The sequence below is a fragment of the Elephas maximus genome, chromosome 5 (genome assembly GCF_024166365.1).
Source record: "Elephas maximus indicus isolate mEleMax1 chromosome 5, mEleMax1 primary haplotype, whole genome shotgun sequence".
NCBI lineage: Eukaryota > Metazoa > Chordata > Mammalia > Proboscidea > Elephantidae > Elephas > Elephas maximus.
Genome location: NC_064823.1, coordinates 90,643,187 through 90,659,259, shown reverse-complemented (window position 1 = coordinate 90,659,259; position 16,073 = coordinate 90,643,187). Strand labels below are relative to the sequence as shown.

The window sequence follows — 16,073 nt, the reverse complement described above, 5'->3', positions numbered from 1 at the left end:
AAATGCTTTATATTTCACAGCGGATACATGTATTTCATATGAATGTATATTGTTTATGTAGAAAACATTTCTGAAAAAGTATAATGAAAACATCAGGCTTTCTGTTTTTTTTTCAAATCGACAAGTTAAGGCTCCAGTGAGTTTCATTTTTGTTTTCCAGTTATGAAATTATACATGTCATCACCAAAGTAGACTTTTTTTTCAGGATTTACAAAATCAGAATAATACCTTGAATGTAATCTGCCTGATAAGTGAAACTATTTCAAGAGGAATATTGAGGAGGAGTTCATCAAAAAACATACAGGATTATTCCCCCTTGGGGAAGAATGGATTAACTAACACAATGGCCATTAACCAAGAGTAAAATATTGGGAAAAGAGAAAAGGCACAGCTCTTGCAAAGTGTGGGGGTGAATCTTCCCACAACTTGAACCATAAGAGTTGAGTTGAATGTTACTGGGTCTTAAAAGAGGCCTACTCGGTCTTTTTCTTCTTTCCTGTTTTAAAAAACTTTTGATAACCAAACAAGCAACATTTTATGACAAGAAAAGTAACAATTACCACACAAGCCAGTAGAAACCCAATCACATCCAAAGAGTGGTACTGGTACCAGGTGAGGCTGAGGGCAGCTGGGCGAAGGTGTTTGGCTCCTTTGTGGCGCATGACAAACTCGATCCAGAAGGCGGCTCGATCCAGGGGCTTAACAGGCTGATCATGGTGAATGGCTGATAACCTCATAGCATTCTCTTTGTAGCTGAAGGAAAATCAAATAGACATCAACTTAGAGAATAAACCAGAAAAGATAAATAAGTAAAATTTTCATGCAGGTAGTAAAAATTAGTGCCACATAAGATGAGAAGAAAAATATATTATTTTCCTCCGAGATGATGATAGAAATAGAGATTTTAGTTTAAAGACCTAAATTTGTTGAATGTATAGATTTAAGAGATGTAAAGAAAGACAGAAGTTGGGAGAGACGTGTATTTTTAGGACAGAGAACATAAACTAAGTCCTAAAGGCAAAAAAAGAAAAAGAAAAAGATCATCGTTTGAGTGTGCAGAGTTTGAATTACCCAGTAAGAAATTGTTAACGTACAAGGTTGAAAATAACACCATTGTTCAGAAATATGTGGCAGGTCCATGATGAGATTCAGGGTCATGTCCAGGCAAGGTTGGTCAGGAATTGGTATTGACCTTATGTCAGTGATCGAGTGGTTGAGAGTGTGAATGTGAATTCCATGGTTTGAATCCTGATTCTGACACTTACTAGCTGCCTGCTTTGTGCAAGTTATTTTTCTTTCAGTGCCACAGTTGTCTCTTTGTTAAAATGAAATGGGTGGGGATAGTGCCTTTTTTATCTGATTATTGCACAGAATAATGGACTCAGTCTTAGAATACTTAGAATTGTTCCTATCATGTAGTAGATGTTTGGGAAATGTTTGCTGTTATTATTGCTGTTGCTCTTGTTAGTAATGTTATTTTAGAACCTGGAGAGTGCTCAATATTGCGCTTTGAGGCATTGCAGTTGTATTTTCTTTTTCTGATGAAAATGATTGTGGTCAAGGAAGAAGGGTTAATAAAACACATGGCTTATGAACTCTCAAAGTGCTCTAGTATGGAACTGTAGCAATAGCAATGATGGTTACTTCTCTTCCTGTTATTTAAAAAAGGCAGGGAGAGGGCTGGGTTTTTTATTTTTCCACTTTAGAAAAATGTTTACAGAACAAACTAGTTTCTCATTAAACAGTTAGTGTACATATTGTTTTAAGACATTGGTTAACAACCCCACAACATGTCAACACTCTCCCTTCTCATCCTTGGGTTCCCTATTACCAGCTTTCCTGTCTCTTCCTGCCTTGTACTCCTTGCCCCAGGGCTTGTCTTTCTTTTTGACTTAGAATTTTTTTCCACATTTTTCTCCAGCTCTGTCTGGGACCGTCTATTGTGATCCCTGTCAGAGCAGTCATTGGTGTTAGCTGGGCATCATCTTTTTGTACTGGACTCATTCTGGTGGATACTGTGGTAGACGTGGTCCATTAGCCCTTTGAAGTACTCTTTCCCTTGTATCTTTAGTTTTCTTCATTCTTCCTTGCTCCTGAAGGAGCGAGGCCAGTGGAGTATCCTAGACGGCTGTTCGCAGGCTTTTAAGACCCCAGATGCTACTCACCAAAGTAGAGTGTAGAACATTTTCTTTGTAAACTATTTTTTGCCATTTGAGCTAGATGTTCCCCAAGACCATGGTCCCTGAGCTCTTAGTTTAGCAATTCCGTCCCTCAGGGTGTTTTGATGTGTCTATGGAGCTTCCATGACCTTGCCTTGTACAACTTGTGCTGGTTTCCCCAGTATTGTGTACTGTCTTACCCTTCACCAAAATTACCACTTATCTATTGCCTATTAAGTGTTTTTCCATCCCCATACTCCCTCCCTTGTAACCAACAAAGATTGTTTCTTTTTGTGTGTAAACCTTTTCATGAGTTTTTATAGTAGTGGTCTCATATAATATTTATCCTTTTGTGATTGACTTATTTCACTCACCATAATGCCCTCCAGATTCATTCATGTTATGAGATGCTTTGTAGATTCATCATTGTTCTTTATCATTGCATAATACTCCATTGTGTCTATGTACCACAGTTTGTTTATCCATTCATCTGTTGATGGACATCTAAGTTGTTTTCATCTTTTTGCTATTGTGAACAATGCTGCAATAAACACGGGTGTGCATATGTATATTTGTGTGACAACTCTTATTTCTCTAGGATATATTACTAGGAGTGGAATTGCTGGATCATATGGTATTTCTATTTCTAGCTTTCTAAGGAAGCACCATATCGTTTTCCAAAATGGTGTATCATTTTGCATTCTCACGAGCAGTGCATAAGAGTTTAGATCTTCACTCAGCCTCTCCAACATTTGTTATTTCCTGTTTTATTGATTCATCCTGATAATGCTGGGGTGAGATGGAATCTCACTGTTGTTTTGATTTGCACTTCGTATGGCTAGTGATCGTGAGCATTTCTTCATGTGTCTATTGGCTGCTTGAATGTCTTCTTTGGTGAAGTGTCTGTTCATTTCCTTTGCCCATGGTTTTAATTGGATTATTTGTCCTTTCGTTGTAGAGGTGTTGGATTTTCTTGTAGATTTTAGATACTAGGCTTTTGTCTGGTTTGTAATAGCCAATTTTTTTTCCCCCAGTCTGTAGGTTCTCTTTTTACTCTTTTGGTGAAGTCTTTTGATGAGCATAAGTGTTTAATTTTTAGAAGATTTTAGTTATCTAGCTTATCCTCTGGAGCTTGTGTATTGTTGGTTGTGATTTGTATCCTGTTAATGCTATGTGTTAGGGCCTCTAGCGTTGATCCTACTTTTCCTTCTAAGAACGTCATAGTTTTTGGATTTATATTTAGGTCTTTGATCCATTTTGAGTTAGTTTTTGCACATGGTGTAAGGTATGGGTCCTGTTACATTTTTTTGCAGATGGACATCGAGTTTTGCCAGCACCATTTGTTAAAAAGGCTGTCTTCCCCATTTGATGGACTTTGGGCCCTTGTCAAAGATCAGGTGACCATAGGTGAGTGGATTTACACCTAAGTTCTCAATTCTGTTCCCTTGGTAAATGTATCTGTCATTGTACAAGTACCAGGGTGTTTTGACTACCATAGTTGTATAGTAGGTTCTGAGGTCAGGTAGTGTGAGTCTTCCTACTCAATTCTTCTTCAGTAGTGCTTTATTTATCTGGGGCTTCTTCTCTTTCCGTATAAATTTAATGATAAGTTTTTCCATCTCTTTAAAGATTGTTGTTGGCAATTTGGATTGGGATTGTATTGTGTTTGTAAATTGCTTTGGGTAGAATTGTCATTTTCACAATGTTGAGTCTACCTATCCCTGAGCATGGTATGCTTTTCCATTTATGTAGATCTCTTTTGGTTTCTTGCAGTAGTGTTTTATAGTTTTCTTTGTATAGGTCATTTGCAACCCTGGTTAGATTTATTCTGAAGTATTTTATTTTTTTAGGGACTATTATAAGTGGTATTGTTTTCATGATTTCCATTTTATTGTTCTCTTTATTGGTGTATAGGAATGCAGCTGATTTTTGTATGTTTATCTCGTATCTTGCTACTCTGTTGAATCTTTCTATTAGTTCTAGTTTTCTCATGGAGTCTTTTGGGTTTTGTACATACAGTATCATATCATTCGCAAATAGGGACAGTTTAACTACTACATTACCAATTTGGATACATATTATTTCTTTTTCTTGGCTTATTGCTTTAGCTAGAACTTCCAGCACAATGTTAAATAGGAGTGGTGATAAAGGGCACCCTTGTCTTGTTCCTGTTCTCAGGGGGAATGTTTTCAGCCTCTCTCCATTAAGAACAGTGTTGGCCATTGGTTTTGCGTAGATGCCCTTTATTATGTTGAGAAATTCCCCTTCTGTACCTATTTAATTGAGAGTTTTTATCAGGAATGGGTGTTGGCCTTTGTTGAATGCCTTTTCTGTGTCGATTGAGATGATCATGTGATTCTTTTCTTTTTATTTATGTGGTGGATTACATGATTATGTGATTGATTTCCTAATGTTGAACTATCCTTGCATACCTGGTATGAATCTTACTTAGTCATAGTGTATTATATGATGCTGTATTCTATTGGCTAGAATTTGGTTGAGAATTTTTGCATCTATATTCATGGTCTGTAATTTTCCTTTTTTGTGGTGTCTTTGTTTGTTACTAGGGTTATGCTGGCTTCATTGAATTAATTCAGAAGTATTGCTTCCTTTTCTCTGTTCTGAAATAGTGTGAATAGTACTGGTGTAAGTTCTTCTCTGAAAGTTTGGTAGAATTCTCCAGTGAAGCCGTCTGAGCTAGAGCCTTTTTTATGTTGTTGTTGTTGGGAGTTTTTTTTTTTTTTTTTTTTTTTACCCTTTCAATCTCTTGTCTCTTAAACGTCTATTTGGATTTTCAACATCATTTTGTGTTAGTTTGGGTAGGTAGTGTGTTTCCAGAAATTCGTCCATGTCCTCTAGGTTCTCAAATCTGTTGGAGTATAGTTTTTCATAATACTCTGCTATGATCCTTTTTATTTCAGTTGAGTCTGCTGTAATGTCCCCCGTTTCATTTCTTATTTAGGTTATTTTCATCCCCTCCTGTTTTTCTTTTGTCAATTTGTCAGTGGTTTGTTGATTTTGTTGATCCTTCAAAGAACCAACTTTCGGTTTTGCTGATTCTTTCTATTGTTTTTCTATACTTTATTGCCTTTATTTCTGCTCTGATCCTTATCATTTCCTTTCTTCTGGTAGCTGTGGGCTTCTTTTGCTGTTCTCTTTCTATTTGTTCAAGTGGCATAGCTAATGTTTTGATTTTGTCCCTTTCTTCTTTTTTGATGTGTTTATCTGTTGCTATAAATTGACCTCTGAAGACTGCCTTTGCTGTGTCCCAAAGGTGTTGGTAGGATGTGTTTTCATTCTTGTTTGAGTCTAGGAATTTTTGGACTCCATCTCTGATGTCTTCTAGTGCCCAGTTCTTTTAGGTTCCATGTAATGGATTTTTTTCCTTACTCTTCCTGTTGTTAGCTTCTGTTTTGATGGGGTTGTGGTCAGAGAAGATACTTTGTATTATCTTAGTGTTTTGAATTTTGTTGAGGGTTGCTCTGTGGCCTAATATGTGGTCTATTCTGGAGAACATTCCATGTGCACTAGAAAAGAATGTGTACTTTGTGGCTGTTGGGTGGAGTGTTCTATATATGTCTATGAAGTCAAGTTGGCTGATTATGCCCTTTAGCTTTTCTGTACCTTTGTTGAGTTTCTTTCTAGATGTTCGGTTCTATACTGAGAGTGGTGTATTGAAGTCTCCTACTATTATTGTGGAACTGTCAATTTCTCTTTTAATGTATTTATGTATTTTGGAACCCTGTCATTGGGTGTGTTGATATTTATTATGGTTAAATCTTCATGATGGATCGTCACTTTAATCATTATATAGTGCCCTTCTTTGTCTTTTATGGTGGATGTTGTTTTAAAGTCTACTTTATCTGAGATTAGTATTGCCACTTCTGCTCTTTTTTGGAAGTTATTTGCTTGATATATCTTTTTTCCATCCTTTTATTTTCAATAAATTTACATGTTTGCTTCTAAGACAGAGTACTGATGGATCCTTTTTTTTTTTTCTATCTATCCTGTCACTCTGTGTCTGTTTACGGGTGCATTTAGGCCATTTACATTCCACGTAATTATTGATAGATGTGAGTTTATTGCTGTAATTTGTAGTGATTCTTTTTGTTCTTCTTACACTCCTGTGCTGAATTCCTTTTTTTTGTGGATTTCTTTTGTTTTTTTTTTTGAGACTTTATGTTTTTCTTCTTATTTTGATGAGTAGGTTTGTTAACTTTCTTTTTGTTACTTTGTAGTTTACTCATCTTCCTAGGTTTGAACCAGTCTATTATTACTTTGTATCGCTTTGGTTTCCTCTCATTAGAAAGTTCTATACCTATACCATTTATTCCCTCTTTTTTTGTTCTGACATTGTTGTTGTTTACAGATTAACCTCTGGTTCCCGGTTGTAATTCTTTTGATTTTGGATAGTCCTTGTGAGTTCATTTCCTAGGTTGGTATCTGGCTGGTGCAATCTTGCATCCTAGATTCAAGCTGTAGTCTGATGTTGTTTGCTCTCAGACTGAAGAACTTTTAATAATTCTTGTACATTTGGTTTGGTTTTTACATATTCCCTTAATTTCTGTTGATCTGGGAATGTCCTAATTTCCCCATCATATTTGAACGAGAGTTTTTCAGAGTTTATTATTCTTGGTTGGCAATTTTTTTCTTTCAATGTTTTGTATAGGTCTTCTTGCCTTTATATATTGCCTTCTTGCCTGCGTGGTTTCTGCTGCATAATCAGAGCTTAGTCTTTTGTTTCTCCTCTGTATTATGACTTTTTGGGTTTTTTTTTTGAGCTGCTTTCAGGATTTTTTCTTTTTCTTTCATTTAAGCAAGTGTGATTATGCCATACCTTGGTGATTTTCTTTTGGAGCCTATCCTATACGGGGTTTCTTGGGCTTCTCGAATGGCCACATTTTCATCTTTCATGATATTAGGGAAGTTTTCTGTCAGCAGTTCTTCAATGATCCTCTCTGTGTTTTCTGTTTTCTCCCGTGTTCTGGAACTCCGAGCACTCACAAATTTTTGCTTTTGATTGTATCCCATGTAATTATCAGGGTTTCTTCATTTTTCTTCCTTCTTTTTTCTGCTTTTCCTCAGAGTTGTATCTAAGTGTTTGTCTTCCACTTCACTTATCCTATCTTCCATCGTTTCAAACCTGCTCTTCAGCCCTTCTATGATGCTGTCCATTTCTGAAATCTTGTTATCTTTTGGATTTCTAGTTACTGTTTTTGTATGATTTATAGTTGCAAATTTGGGATTTTTTTCCTGTGTTATTTTCCTGAATTCTTCCATTTTTTATTTTTTTTGGTCTGTATTTTCCATGACTTTGTAAGCCTTTTCCATGAATTTGTCTATTTTTTCTAATTTTTTCTGCATTTTGCTTCAACTCTTGGATAGCTCTGAATATTAGAGATTTGAATTCTCTATCAGGTAGTTCTAGTGCCTTTTCTTCTACTGGAAAGTCATCTGGTGTTTTATTTTGGATGCTTACTAGAACCATCCTGTCCTTTTTTTTTTTTTTAAATATGTTTTGGTGTCTGCTGTCTTGGGGCATTCAGTAGTTATTTTCTTCATTTATTGATTGTAGTTCTGTTTGTTTTGTCCTGTTTTTTTGTTTTATTTGGTTATGTCTGAGCAGGCAGGCTATGCATTCTTTGATGTTTACTCATCTGTGTTCGTGATACTTTTCACCTCCTTGTTTAATGGGCAGGACCAGTCACTCAGCTATGGTGTAGCAGGGCAGGCTGAAGAGGAGGGGCTGGACTGGGTTGCTTGTGGCATGTACTAGGTCTGACTGGGTGGGCTATGAATCTGCTGTGCACATTCTGGTAGGCTGTGCCTGTGCTACTCAAGGGTGTGATGTTCAGTGCTCAGTGCAGGTAGGCAGGAAGGAGGTGGGAGGCTGCTATGGATGGAACTATTATGGGTATGGAAAAGAGGAGAGAGAATCAGGAAGCAAAAACAAGTAAATAAACAAACAAAAAAAGAGTGCTAAGGGAGCTTGCCATTGGAGTGGGGAGACAAGAAACCAAAAAATGGAGGAAAAGATAAAAAAAGAGAAAAATGGAGAGACAAAAAGAAAATAACTAGATAAAAATTTGTAGAAAAAAAAAAAAAAAGAAAGAAAAGAAAACCCTCAGGGGTCCCACCAGTGTGGCTGTAAAGACTGTGGAAGTGGCTCCCAGACTGCACAGTATAACCTGTCTAGAGAACGTATACGTGTCACACAGCACCGGATATTCAGGAGACAGCAAGAGAAGGTAAGTATACAGAGATGAGAACTGAGAAATGAAGAAAGACAGAAAGGAAAAAAGAAAAGAAAGAAAAAAGGAATGCCCCTAGGTATCCCACCTACGTGGCTGTGCAGATTAGGGGAGTCTGTCCAAAGCTGTGCAGTGTAGCCCTGCTAGAAGGCATTCCAAAGTTGTGAAAAGAAAAAGGAAACAAACAAATAAACAAAACCGAACAAAAGTAAACAAAACAAAGCAAAAAATAAAATAAAATAAAAGCCCTGGGGATCCTATTAGTGTGGGTTCGCAGGCCTGGGGAGTGGTTCCCCAATCGAGTGGTGCTTTACAGCCTTTCAAGAGGAAGCAAAGATGGCACATGAAGCCAGGTGTTTAAGAGAAAGGAGGGGAAGGTGGTGGAAGGTATGGAAGAAACTAAAAGAAACGGAAGAAAGGAACATCAGGAATAGACAAATGGCACTCAGGGAGCTGGCCTGTGTGGGTGGGGTGAATCCAAGGGGACTGGGGCCAAAGCAGTTGCCTCATGGTGAAGGGGCTGCAGCTGGCAGGAAGGACAGAAGGCTGAAAGACAGGGGTAGAAAAGGGTGGGCATTAGGAAAGCATACATTGCTGGTTACTGGGTGCTCTGGGAAGTTGGTAAAGCTGCTTTGGGAGAGCTGTGTTTTTGAGAGGAGGGCACTAATCCTGAAGTTGTTTGTAATTTTAATAAAGAAAGAATATAATGAGGAAGTCACATAATACAAGTGAAAAACTTAGTATAATGTGATAAGCATTCAATATACATATACTAATAAGGAAACTGTCTTCATTTTCAACACCACCATTATATTTATTAAAAATTATAAGGTGTTTAAAGATATCTATACAAGAGAAATGCTCTTTTACGTGAACTCCCCAAATGAAAGGTATATTCCTTTTATAATTATAGCTATTAAATTGTGCCTTACATGATAAATGTTTAGAATGAACAATACCAAACCAAACCGCTTGCTGTCGAATTGATTTTGATTCATAATGACCCTGTGGTACAGAGAACTGTCCCACAGGGTTTCAAAAGAGCAGCTGGTGGTTTTGAACTGATGACATTCTGGTGAGCAGCTGAACTCTTAACCACTACAGCACCAGGGCAACAAGCGAGTAGTAGATGTACTTACTACAGGGTCACAAAGAGTCAGAGTCGACTCTATGGCAACTTTTTTTTTTTTAATGTAAGTGTCCACTGCACTATTATTACCAATATATTCTCAAATAAAATGTTTTATTTCTTCTTAAAGTCATTATGAAATTTATAATGGGGAAAATATATACTTAATAATTATGATCATAATAGTAGTAATTGTATGACTGAAATTAATACATGTCTTAAGTTAATTTGGACGCCAAATATTTCTGGTTTCAGAAAATTTGACTTTTGAACAGGAACATTCCAACATTCCAACTAATGAAGATCAAAGGCTACAGCCTTCAGTGTGGATTACACATCGATAAAAAGAATACAAAAATTCTCACAACTGGACCAATAAATAATATCATGATAAATGCAGAAAAGATTGAAGTTGTCAAAGATTTCATTTTACTTGGATCCACAACCAACGGCCTTGGAAGCAGCAGTCAAGAAATGAAATGAAATATTGCATTGGGCAAATCTGCTGCAAGATACCTCTTTAAAGTGTTGAAAAACAAAGATGTCAGTTTGAGGACTATGTTGTGCCTCATCCAAGCAATGGTATTTTCAATCACCTCATATGCATGTGAAAGGTGGAGAATGAGTAAGAAGACCAAAGAAGAATTGATGCCTTTGAATTATGGTGTTGACTAAGAATATTGAGTGTGCCACGGACTTCCAGAAGAACCAATAAATCTGTCTTGGAAGAAGTATAGCTAGAATGCTCCTTCCAAGCAAGAATGGCGAGGGTTTGTCTCATTTACTTTGGACATGTTCTCAAGAGGGAATAGTCCCTGAAGAAGGGCATCATGCTTGGTAGATTAGAGGGTCAGAGAAAAAGAGGAAGATCCTCAATGAGGTGGATTGACACAGTGGCTGCAACAATGGGCTCGAACATAGCAGGATTATGAGGATGGCGCAGGACCAGGCAGTGTTTCATCCTGTTGTACATAGGGTTGCTATGAGTCAGAATGTACTCGATGGCACCTAACAACAACCACAGTGACATTCCAACATATATTTTCCAAGTCAATCTCTTTTAAATTTTATAATTCTTCCAAATATGACAAAAATAATCATGACCAAAAGACCTAAAACTTTGCATACATTCATGATGACAATGGGTTTGGGTTAGTACCCTCATTTTCAATGGTTTTAATTGTATAATTTTTCAGTCTACTTTTTTACCATTTATTTGTGATGGGATAAAATTATTAGTACAGAAATTTTGAGAAGCGTTAAATGTAATGGAAATTTGAGGTGATTAGTCATGCCGATTTACTCAAAATAAACCACTATAGAATAATTTAAAAAATTTATTGAGTCTTATGCTGAGAGAAAGTCACAGAACTGTGAAGAGTAATATTGTAATAACATCCATGGTCCCTACTTCAACTGTGTTCTTATCTTATAATTCTTCCATTTCCAACTTCAGTGATTCCTCTCATTCTCCTTATTGGTTATTTCAAAACATCCCCATTACCTCAAAACTCCAACAAATTATCTGCCTAACATCACCAAAAAAACAACAAACAAACAAAACAAAACAAAGTTATTATAACCACTCACGATGGATCGTTGATGACTGTCTTCAAAGCATTGAGCAAATCTGTACTTGTCATTGTGTTCATGTCCAGACTCACTGCTGCCCCCTTGGCCTTCATGCGAACAATGTTATCAGGTTGATCCGCAAACAAGGGAATGCCCACCATAGGGATCCCATGGTAGATAGCCTCATAGATGCCATTGGTTCCACCATGAGTTATAAAAGCTTTGGTCTTTGGATGACCTAGGAATGGGTGAAATTTAGCAAAATTATTCATTATAATTCTTAGAAATAAAATAAGAAATGGGAAATATAAGGGACTCAATGAGGCAGTCTTATCTTGAAAACAGATTATCACGCCTATGAAACTATATTTAATTGCTTTTACACCTCTGAGAGGTAAGCAACTAGGTCTACTGGAGTAGTGAGGGTTTCATGGGAGAAATGGTTTGTGTCTGGAGACTTGAAAGGTGAATAAAAGATTGCCTGGTGGACAAGTGGAAGGAAAATATTCTTGATAAAGATAACAACATAAGCATAAAAAGAAGACACATTAGAACATACTCCCTTAGAGAAATAGTGAGAAAAACGACTGAGCCTGATATATATGTAGGGTGTCCAAGGAAGAAGGAAGTGAGATGGTAGTGGTCTGGACTCAGAAAAAAGTAAGGTGATCCTTTATCATGAAATGTTTCATCACTTCATGATAAAGATTTTAGATATTTTCCTATAGCAAATGGAGAGTCACTCTCCAGCAATGGAAAGGATAGGTATGAGGTGAAAGAATTAGGAGACAGAAAGATGATCCAGGAGGCTATTAAAAAATTCCGTGCAAAAGATGATTATTCCTGAAATACAGATACCTTGCTTCTGGGCGTAAGGATTATGACTATATATAGTGAAATGCCAATGACTATTTTTCATCTTTTTTTTTTTCCTGTCTAGAACTAGAAAATACATATAGAAAAAACTTATGCTTTATTTTTGGGAATCCCACTGGCACAGTGATTAAGAGCTTGCTTGTTAACCAAAAGGTCAGCAGTTTGAATCCGCCAACTGCTCCTTGGAATTCCTATGGGGCAGTTCTGCTCAGTTCTTTCTATAGGGTCTCTATAAGTCAGAACTGACTTGAGGGCAATGAGTTTGGTTTGGTTTTTGGTATGCTTTATTTTTTAGTTTTTCAATAGTAAATGCTCAACAATTGATTTTTCTGTTGAACTATTAGCTCTCTGATAATTGGCTGTTACTCATATTTTCAGTATTTGTTCTCTAATCTTACCAAGAAGGTCATTCTGGGGGATCCACTTATAAAGCTGAGTATTGGGTCCTAAGGTGTCTGGTTTCTTGCCATCATATCGCCATAGCACCTGTTAAGGTGAAGAAAATACCTTATTCTGTGAGTAGAAATGCAAAGTTATAGCAAGTTAGAATTCTAAGGAAATTAAAAGATCACCTAGTCAAACCTATTCCATATGACAGAGGAAATGAGGACAAGAGATGTTAAGAAATTAGAACTACAAAAAACATTGAAGTAAATAAAAATACCCACATTAAATGAACTTATTTTTATACCTCATCAGGCATGGAATATAATTGTGATATTTCACCCATGGTTTAATGGGTAGCTAAAAGAAATTGAGATTCCCAATGATAAATTCAAGTGTTTGGGGAATTGTTAGGCACTCATAATTCCAGGGCAAAAAAAAAGGGTAGTGAGTTCCTATTATGTATTTTCTTTTATTTCCTTATTATACTGGCTCTCATCTCCCACATTTAGTTTTAATCTTTCTCATTTCATTATTATTATTTCTTTTTTTAAATTGTACTTTAGATGAAGGTTTACAGAACAAACTAGTTTCTCTTCAAACAGTTAGTACACACACTGTTCTATGACATTGGTTAACAACTCCACGACATGTCAACACTCTCCCTTCTTAACCCTGGGTTCCCTGTTAACAGCTTTCCTGTTCCCTCCTGCCTTCCAGTCCCTGCCCCAGGGCTGGTGCACCCCTTTAGTCTTGTTTTGTTGCGTGGACCTGCTCAATCTTTGGCTGAAGGGTGAACCTCAGGAGTGGCCTTATCACTGAGCTGAAAGTGTGTCTGGGCACCATATCCTCAGGGTTTCTCCAGTTTCTGTCAGGCCAGCAAGTCTGGTCTTTCTTTTTGAGTTTGAATTTTGTTCTACATTTTTCTCCAGCTCTCTCTGGGACCCTCTACTGTGATCTCTGTCAGAGCAGTCATTGGTGTTAGCCGGGCACCATCTATCTAGTTATACTGGACACGGTCGGGTAGGGGCTGTGGTAGATGTGGTCCATTAGTCCTTTGGACTAATCTTTCCCTTGTATCTTTAGTTTTCTCCATCCTTCCTTGCTCCCGATGGGGTGAGACCACTGAAGCATATCATACTTCACCACTTATTTCACTCACCGTAATGCCTTCCAGATTCATCCATGTTATGAGATGCTTCACAGATTCATCATTGTTCTTTAGCATTGCATAATGCTCCACTGTGTATATGTACCACAGTTTGTTTATCCATTCGTCTGTTGATGGGCATCTAGGTTGTTTCCATCTTTTTGCTACAGTGAACAAAGCTGCAATAAACAGGGGTGTGCATTTATCTATTTGTGTGTTGACTCTTATTCTCTAGGATATATTCCTAGGAGTGGGATTGCTGGATCATATGGTATTTCTATTTCTAGCTTTCTAAGGAAGCGCTGTATCGTTTTCCAAAACGGTTGTATCATTTTGCATTCTCATGAGCAGTGCATAAGAGTTTAGATCTCGACTCAGCCTCTCCAACATTTGTTATTTCCTGTTTTATTGATTTGTGCCAATAATGCTGGTATCTCACTGTTGTTTTGATTTGCATTTGTCTATGGCTTAGTGATCACAAGCTTTTCTTCATGTGTGTATTGTCTGCTTGAATGTCTTCTTTGGCGAAGTGTCTGTTCATTTTCTTTGCCCATGTTTTAATTGGATTATTTGTCCTTTTGTTGTAGAGGTGTTGGATTTTCCTGTAGATTTTAGATACTAGGCTTTTGTCTGGTTTGTGATAGCCAATTTTCCCCCCCAGTCGGTAGATTCTCTTTTGATGAGCATAAGTGTTTAATTTTTGGAAGATCTTAGTTATCTAGCTTATCCTCTGGAGCTTGTATATTGTTGGTTGTGATTTGTATCCTGTTAATGCTGTGTGTTAGGGCCTTTAGTGTTGATCCTACTTTTCCTTCTAAGAACATCGTGGTTTTGGGATTTATATTTAGGTCTTTGATCCATTTTGAGTTAGTTTTTGCACATGGTGTAAGGTATGGGTCCTGTTACATTTTTTTGCAGATGGACATCGAGTTTTGCCAGCACCATTTGTTAAAAAGGCTGTCTTTTCCCTATTTTATGGATTTTGGGCCCTTTTTGAAGATCAGGTGACCAAAGGCGGATGGATTTACATTTGGGTTCTCAATTCTGTTCCCTTGGTCAATGCATCTGTCCTTGTACCAGTACCAGGTTGTTTTGACTACCATAGCTGTATAGTAGGTTCTGAAGTCAGGTAGTACAAGTGCTCCTACTTAATTCTTCTTCAATAGTGCTTTACTTATCTGGGGCTTCTTCCCTTTCCATATAAATTTAGTGATATGTTTTTCCATCTCTTTAGTTGTTCATATTTGGATCGGTATTGCATTGTATTTGTAAATTGTTTGGGGTAAAATTGTAATTTTCCCAATTTTTTTTTTTTTTTTTAGAGGCTACCTATCCATGAGCATGGTGTGTTTTTCCATTTATGTAGATCTCTTTTGGTTTCTTGTAGTAGTGTTTTGTAGTTTCCTTTGAATAGGTCTTTTACCTCCATGGTTAGATTTATTCCCAAGTATTTTATTTTAAAGGGCTATTATAAATGCTGTTGTTTTCGTGATTTCCTTTTCATGGATCTCTGATTTTTGTATGTTTATCTTGCATCCTGCTCCTCTCCTGAATTTTTTTTTTACTATTCCCGGTAGTTTTCTCATGGAGTCTTTTTTGGTTTTCTATGGATAGTATCATATCATCTGCAAATAGGAAGAGTTTAACTTCTTTATTACCGATTTGGATGCCCTTTTTTTCTGTTTCTTGCCTTATTGCTCTAGTTAGGACTTCCAACAGAATGTTAAATAGGAGTGGTGATAAAGGGCATCCCTGCCTTGTTCCTGTTCTCAAGAGGAATGTGTTCAGCCTCTCTCCTTTAAGAATGATGTTGGTCGTTGGTTTTGTATGGATGCTATTTATTATATTGAGAAATTTTCCTTCAATATCTATTTTATTGAGAGTTTTTATCAGGAATGGGTTTTGGCCTTTGTCGAATACCTTTTCTGCATCGACTGAGATGATCATGTGATTCTTTTCTTTCCTTTTATTTATGTGGTGGATTATGTTGATTGATTTTCTAATGTTAAACCATCCTTGCATACCTGGCATGAATCCTACTTGGTCGTGGTTTATTATTATTATTTTTTTTATATGATGCTGAATTCTATTGCCTGGACTTTTGTTGAGAATTTTTGCATCTATATTCATAATAATTATTGGTCTGTAATTTTCTTTTTTTTGTGGTGTCTTTGCCTGGTTTTGGTGTCAGGGCTATGCTGACTTCATTGAATGAATTTGGAAGTGTCGCTTCCTTTTCTATGTTCTAGAATAGTTTGAGTAGTACTGGTGTAAGTGCATCTCTGAATGTTTGGTAGAGTTCTCCAGTAAAGCCATCTGGGCCAGGACTTCTTTTTTTCCTGGGGAGTTTTTGATTACCTTTTCCTTTTCAACCACTTCTCTTGTTATGAGTCTGTTAAGATTTTTAACATCATTTTGTGTTAGTTTGGGTAGGCAGTATGTCTATAGACATTTGTCTCTGTTTTCTAGATTTTCAAATTTGTTGGAGTATAGTTTTTCATAATACTCTGTTATGATGCTTCTTTATTTCAGTTTGGTCTGCTGTAACGTCC

The 16,073-nt window shown here is 36.9% G+C and overlaps 1 pseudogene; it reads right to left on the bottom strand.

The window, feature by feature from the left end:
• Positions 1-473: 473 nt before the first annotated feature.
• LOC126077107 (UDP-glucuronosyltransferase 2B31-like) overlaps positions 474-16,073 on the bottom strand; it is an 83,954-nt pseudogene continuing 68,354 nt past the window's right edge.